Here is a 6098-nt window from a genome sequence, read left to right as displayed (position 1 = left end):
AGCCCTGTATGGAGGTTTCCACAATTTTGACCTGGATTGATGTTATATATCCATTTTACCTTGCCTGTCTTTTAATAGCACTGGCAAGAGTTTACTACCCTCTGAGGATGATGGGTGGGCCATGCTGTGCTGAGATGCCCAAAGAAATCATTTGTTGAAAGCCAGACTCCCAGCTGTGCATTCGAAGAGTGAAGTAAGAGATCCTAATTGGAGGCAATCTGAAGGGCACAAGAGCTTAGAATAGGTGACAGGACTTCAAGGACAAGTCTCTGAGGACAACATCCTCAGAGAGGTATAGGCCATCCTACCAGACCTGCTTAGCTAAACAAGGAATCATTGATCTGACCTGTTTCATGCTCACCAGAAATGGAAAGGAACTGAACTGAAGCCAGTTTTTTTGTAAGAAGTGCAAATTCAGAGCATTGTTTTTAAAAGCATCTGGCACCCAAGGGCTTTGGGTTGGGGCAGGGATGTCAGGTGGTTACTGCAATGAAAACAACTCGTGCGACTGTTCTTCAGCTGATAGCCATGCTTAGTTTTTCTGGTTCACCCACTCTAGGAGACTGTGTTGAAGGTTCTCACACTGATGGGGACTATGGCACTTAGCACAGCTTCTTGACATCCTTACACTTGTTACTTGTCCAGAATAAGGAAATATCCAACACATTAACAGCTGGCCCTAGGAAGTCATGGTTTTTCTTTCAATAAATATTACCTTTCATAATGCTCCACAGGTAATCTGCTCCCTGTCTGCCTCCAGAAGATATGACAGCATAGGGAAGATTACAGAGTGTTGGAATATAATACCTTGATCAATGCAGACTGCCCATCCATCTGATTCCAGACAGCTTTGATGAGTGGCATTGGGAAGTATGGTGAGTCTGCTTATTGTGTTACTGTGCTGCATTCTTCAAGTTCAGCTGTAACCATATCCTCATATTTTTCATATCCACATATTTTTCCAGCTTTCCCTGGAAATTCTTTGTTAACTTGGCCTATTTCAGTGTGTTATCTTGTCCACTTGTGATGGTCTCCTTTTGTATTACTCTTCAAGCTACATAGAAAGCAGGCTTTGGGATAATGCCTCTCAGAGCTGCTCTGGCACTGCTTCAGTCTGGGCTATGCCTGAGCAGAGATTGCCTTTCACTACTTGAAAAGATGTAGATGGGTGAAGTGCTTGAATGTGGTAGCTCAGATGCTGATTCTGAGCACAGCTGATTCTGTGGAGCTCTTTCTTGTACTTGTATTTCATAACTTGGGTAGCCAGCAGCTGCAAACACCGGGGTTGTTATTTGGCTAGGACATGTGAGGGGAAAACATACCTCCAAGAAGAGATAAAATTGGGGTAGTTACAGATCTGATCCTCACTATGTTCACGCACAACAGCTGTGCAACCACTGTGAAAACCTGGAAGGACTCATGCTTTCCTGTGTTATCTGACATATTCCCACTACCTCACTTCGTGCCTGAGCCAGCTCCATTTGGCCTGTCTTCTCGCAAGATTTATTGGCTAAACATCTTTTTCATGTAGGTAAAATTGCTCTCACAGGTCTCAGAGGAGATGGAAAATTGATATAAACTTTCTCTAAATGAAGCTTAGCTAATTTGCAGTTGTCTCTTGGCATCAGAAAGGTGTGGATTAACCCAAAAAGCTGCAGTTCTGCTTGTTCCCCTGGCAGCAAAGCTGAGAACTAGGTAGTGGAGCCAGTCTTGATCGATTCTGCATGATCAGATCCTCGTGACCTTCCAGCAGAGTCAAAGAAAGTTGAAGGGATATGAGTGTTCTCACAATTTATTTCATTGCTTTTAAAAGGAGAACTGGAAATTTTTTGCAGTCTGTTTGTTTGTGTGTTGTATATAAGTCATAGAACAAAGGACAGAATCTTTAGGGTGATTATTTTCTAGTGGAGTCCAAGTGACTTCAGTGTCTCTGTTTTCCAGGATCCTGAGACTGAGAACTAGAGACTCAGGTGTATCTGAGTGTCAAGGAGGGGAGCTAGGCACACACATGACTTGTAGAAATGCCCTTTGATCTTTGATGCTCAGATGAGCACCTCATCCAAGTAGACTTTGAGCTCTTCAAGGACTTAGTATCTACAGGGGGGGCTATAAGAAAGAAGGGGGTAGACTCTTTAGCAGAGTCTGTTGTGACAGGACAAAGGGAAGTAGTTTGAAACTAAAGGAGGGGAGATTTGGACTGGATGGTAGGAAGAAGTGTTTTACAATAACTGTGGTGAGGCACTGGCACAGACTGCCCAGAGATGGTGGAATCCCCATCCCTGGAGACACTCAGACTGGATTGGGCTCAGAGAAACCTGATCTTGCTGTAGGTGTCCTTGTTCATTGCAGGGGAGTTGTACAAGATGATCTTCAGGGGTTCCTTCCAACTTTGATTATGACTATAACATGCTTAGGAAACGCTAACTGTACTCCTGGGAATGGGGCAGCACCTGTAAGTGCCCACAGCTGTCAGAACGCCATCTGCTCATGCAGGAACCAAGACAGGGGTGTCATTGAGTCTTTTTGAAATAACCTTCTGTTGGAGAAGAGGTTTTTGATTCAAACTTACATATTTCTGAAATACATGTCTGCTACTAGTGCCTCCAAGTACAGTGCTGGGGTATTATGAATTCTGAGGTTCACCAATATTATCCTAGGAACAATGGTCTCTGCTTAGCTCATATGTGGTCCCATGTGTTCAGACCTTTGTGGACACTTCTGCCAACACTCTCCTCCTACCCTTTGCTATTCTCTTACCAAAGGTTTCTGCAAATTTTCATGCAGTTTGAATCTTTGCAATGAAAACCTGGTGAACTGTGTTAATTCAAGAACCTACATATTGAAGATTTATGTTGTACTGAGAGCAGCTCCAAGGGCAGAGAAATCATGGTAGAAATTTGGGAGATATGATATTTTGGCAGGCTTTGGAGAAGTATAACTTTTGCGCACACAGATGACAGAGAAGCAGATAAGGATGCAAAAACATCAATTTATTTCTTTAAAGGAACTGCAGAAGGAAATTTTCACAGCTTCTTTGCCAAAATGTGCTTATTTTGTTCAGCATTTACTGTTTGTTAATCTTACTCCAAACTTTATCCTCAATAACTTCATTTCCTGGTGTCTTTTTGTTTGCCCTTAAGAAGCAAAACACACATGAAAATCAAAATAAAACCAAATTTCCCTCTTTTCCCCCCTGTTTTAGGAGCTCTTGAAACTATTAGTTTTAGAAAACTTGACTCATTAGTACTCGTTTACTGTTTTAAAATAAAATTAAGTAACCTTACAAGAGTATCCCATTTATAGCTTGAAATTAAGTTAGAAAATTAAATGCCATTTTTGGGGGTAAGGTTCTGAATTAGCTTAAACTGCTCCATCACAGTCAAAATGAGCTAGTTAGCAGAACCTGGAAAGCTCTGTCGCTGTGTATAACCACGTAACATCATGCTGCTGAATTTTTAAACTACTGTCTGTTTCTGTTTCATTAGTTAAAAAATATGTACATATATATATACACACATATGCATGGAAAGAGAGATGGCTGCAAGAGAATAAATTAATTTCTCTCCAGCTTTATCGTTGTCAAGCAAGCAGTATGTATCCTAGGAGATAAGAAGATTGTCTCAGATGACTGGAGTTTTACAAAATAGAGTTGAGATGAGTAGCCATTATCTTAGAGTAAAAACACTTTGCGGAAGTGCGTGGAAATAAAACTGAGTGTTTCAAAGTCCTCTGCAAATGTGGTCTATTTTAGCTTTGGAATTTGCAGCATTCAGCTCCTTCACAGTCATTAGTATGTTTGTCCTTGAACAGCCCTGGGAAGTTAAGGAGACAACTGGCTGGTGTGTTAGTGGGCTGTGGGGCATGGAGAAACAAAACCCATGAATTTTGGATATAAGTCTTCACCTCCCAACATACCCAGGTGTATGGGAAATTGGTAATCACAGCCTGAACCTCTGATTAATCAGCTGAGGCAAGTGTCGGGTCAGCTGTGGGAGCACAGGTGAGAGTAATTCAGCTGTGCTCCCAGAAGGGGTGGAGCTTGACTCCGCCTCCTCTAGACCTCATTTAAGGGATGACCACCACTAAAGCAGCATCTCTTGGAGATTGCTCCTTGGTGGAGATTGCCTCAGTGTTTCCTGGCAGACTGAAGGCTTCCATACAGGTGAGTTTTTCCTGTAAATAATCTTTTGGATATTTACTACTATCTTCTCATTATTGTCACCGTACACCAGGTCTTGGAGAACATGGTAGGGATGGGTTGGGTTTGAACTAGGTTGTAGAATTGTTAAGGTTGGAAAACACCTCTAAGAGCATCATGTCCAATGGTCCACCTGCTACCAATACTGATGATCTTGGAGGTCTCTGCCCACCTTTTTGACTTTATGGCTCTATGAAAAACCCAATGGCAAACCAATGTTTCTTGCTTCTCTTACACTGTCTCATGTTGCTCATAGGTGAGTGTGCAGCAAATTATCCATCCTAAGGGTTCGGGGTTGGGAAATCTTTCTGGAGGGATGATATGGCAAGTGAAGTTGAGGTCATTCTCCTTCCTGGGGTTAGTGAGAGTACCAGGCAGAATCAGCCATAAATAAATTCCTTTCTGTCCTGCTGTGCTTCAGTGGCTTGTGTAGCCCGAGAACAGCAGGAAAGACTCAAGCCATTAGCACTCTGGCTGAGGAGGATGGGCCCATCTAAATGGTTCTCAGTGGCAAATAGCCTTCCAGCTAAGCAGAAGCTACTTAAGAAATAATCTCTTTTCACCAGAGATGATATTTCTTGTCCAATGGAAAACAAACTACAAAGAAAATAAACTGTGAGGAAAAATATTATTTAAAGAAAACACTGAAAATGAAAGAAAACAAAGGGTCATGGTTGATATGCACACAGAGCCAAATACTACTTGCTTCATGCTTGTATTCTATAGGTAGCATGATTTGAATGTTTTGCTGTCAGAGCTCCATGCCCGGGCATTCAAAGCTTTCTTGCTGATGCAGCTCACACCAACAGCAATGGAGGAAGCCAACAGGCATGAAGGAAGAAAGAAAGAAAATGGATTTTGAAGAAAGAAAAAGGTGTAGAAAGAGATAGGAGATGCTGATGTTTCAGGTCCTGCTTGTGTTTGAGCTGTTTGAAACTCATAAGGATTCAAGTGACGCTCTGCAGACAAAAGTACCGTTCCCTTCACTCAGGTTTTAAATTCTCCAGAGGTAAGAGTTGCTGCAAACAGACAGTTCTTGGTATTAGTTCTATTGTACACGGTGAATGCATATAGCACTCCCACGCTCGTGCAAAAAAATTGAACAGTCAAAGCAGAATATACATTCCAGATATATCTAGCTCTCAGTTCAATATATTCATTACCTGATGTTGTTCCACCACTGCTTTCATCAATGTGCTTGAACAGAACAATATAAAGTAAAATGGCATTCAGATGGTAATGTAAATTTGATAACTCCCGAAGTAAACTCTCAGTGGAAGTCATGTGGAAGGAAGGAATTTCTATGTTTCTCAGCAGATGGGATCAGAGTGTTATGAAAACAAACCCCATTCTTAGGAAAAAGTGGGAATCTGCTTTAACTGTTGCTCTGACTCATGGGTTTGTGTTCCAACAGTGTGATTAGGAAAAGAACAACTCTTTCCCTGTCCATTGGACTGGAAGCGGTAGCTACTCAGCCAGCTGGTCCCACTTGTGGGTTTCAAAGCAAACCCAAGAACATCTGTCTCAGCCTGGAGGTGTTACAAACCATGGATAAGCTGGTATAAAGAGCCCCACCCATAACCTCATGTTCAGTGTCACTGATTACTCATGGACAGCCTGAGCTCCTCTCCCAGGCAGTACTTGCTACTGGACACCCATCTGGCAAAACCTCTGCTTCAGTATTAAACTCAAGCTGGGACTGCAGAGAAGTCCTTAATCTTTGGGGACATCAATCTTGTTGCCTCCTGGAGAAGAAAACAGTTCCACAAGAAATTTGGTGCCCATGAAAGCTGTGCACGTCTGGAGCTGGTTATCAACTGAATCACTCAACATAGGAGGAACTCCCAGAGAAGGCTGTTGCCCCTGCCTGGTTTGGTTGGTAGATGTGGGGAATTGTGGG

The sequence above is a fragment of the Coturnix japonica genome, chromosome 3 (genome assembly GCF_054131305.1).
Source record: "Coturnix japonica strain WE chromosome 3, WE-NBRP24, whole genome shotgun sequence".
NCBI lineage: Eukaryota > Metazoa > Chordata > Aves > Galliformes > Phasianidae > Coturnix > Coturnix japonica.
This window is presented reverse-complemented; position numbering follows the sequence as displayed.